Source organism: Beta vulgaris, chromosome 4, assembly GCF_026745355.1.
Source record: "Beta vulgaris subsp. vulgaris cultivar EL10 chromosome 4, EL10.2, whole genome shotgun sequence".
NCBI lineage: Eukaryota > Viridiplantae > Streptophyta > Magnoliopsida > Caryophyllales > Amaranthaceae > Beta > Beta vulgaris.
The window spans coordinates 36,476,606-36,477,649 of record NC_079205.1 but is presented as its reverse complement, the minus strand read 5'-3'; positions in this window follow the sequence as shown (position 1 = coordinate 36,477,649).

Genomic DNA, 1,044 nt, shown 5'->3' with positions numbered 1-1,044 from the left:
CTTGTTGGTTAGGGAGAAGCAAGTCTGCAACCCGAATATTAACTTGGTCCAAAGTTGTATTGTCTCTGAATAGCGGCCTGTAGCCCCCAAGCCAATTCTTATTTGTGACATTGAAAGTTCGTCCATCACCCACCTTCCAATGACAATGTTCGTTAAGTAGTTTGTCGGCCCACAAAAGACCTCTATGCCCCAAAGATAATTAACGATTGCTAAGTAAATGTGGTTGTAAAGGAAGACGAGAGCTGCGGAAGACCTTTGAAAGCAGCAAATAAGGATTTCTTTTGATTCGCCAAACTTTCTTCATTACAATAGCATTATTGAGAGTGGCCACATTGTTAACACCGAGTACCCCTAAATATTTCGGCCTTTGAATGACACATTTCTTTTTCCAGTGGATGCCCCGTCCATGGCTATCCTTCCAGAGGAACATTGCAAATAAACTGTCTAATTTGTTTGTAATCGTAGCTGGAATTTTGAAAATGGACAGAAAGTGGATTAGCTGACCAACTAGTATGGTATTAATAATGATGATCTTGGCCTATTGAGAAAGGTTGATGTGATTCCACTTGGTGGTTGTCGTTGAAACTTTGTCTAGCAGCGGTGTGAAATGATGAACTTTGGAACCTTGAAGGTCGATAGGAATCCCTAAATAAGTACCCATTGAGGTAGTGGCATCCACTCGCAGGATTTGTTTAAATGCCCGCTGATCTTCCTCTGTTGTGTTAGGACTAAATTTCAGGAAAGACTTTTGCAGATTTATGACTTGACCAGAAATGTCACAAAACCGTTTGATAAGTGTAGATACAGCCACGCATGTGGTGGAAGTGGCTTTAAAAAAGAACATGGCATCATCCGCAAAGAATAGATGCGATATATGTGGCGTTCTCTTGTGAAGCCGAATGCCTTGAAACAACCCAATATCCGTCGCAAGTACGTCATGCGGGAGAGAATATCCATGCAAAAAAGAAAAAGCTATGGTGATAGGGGATCCTCCTGTCGCAAACCACATGTAGGATGGAAAGGTGGGTAGCCACGCCATTAATA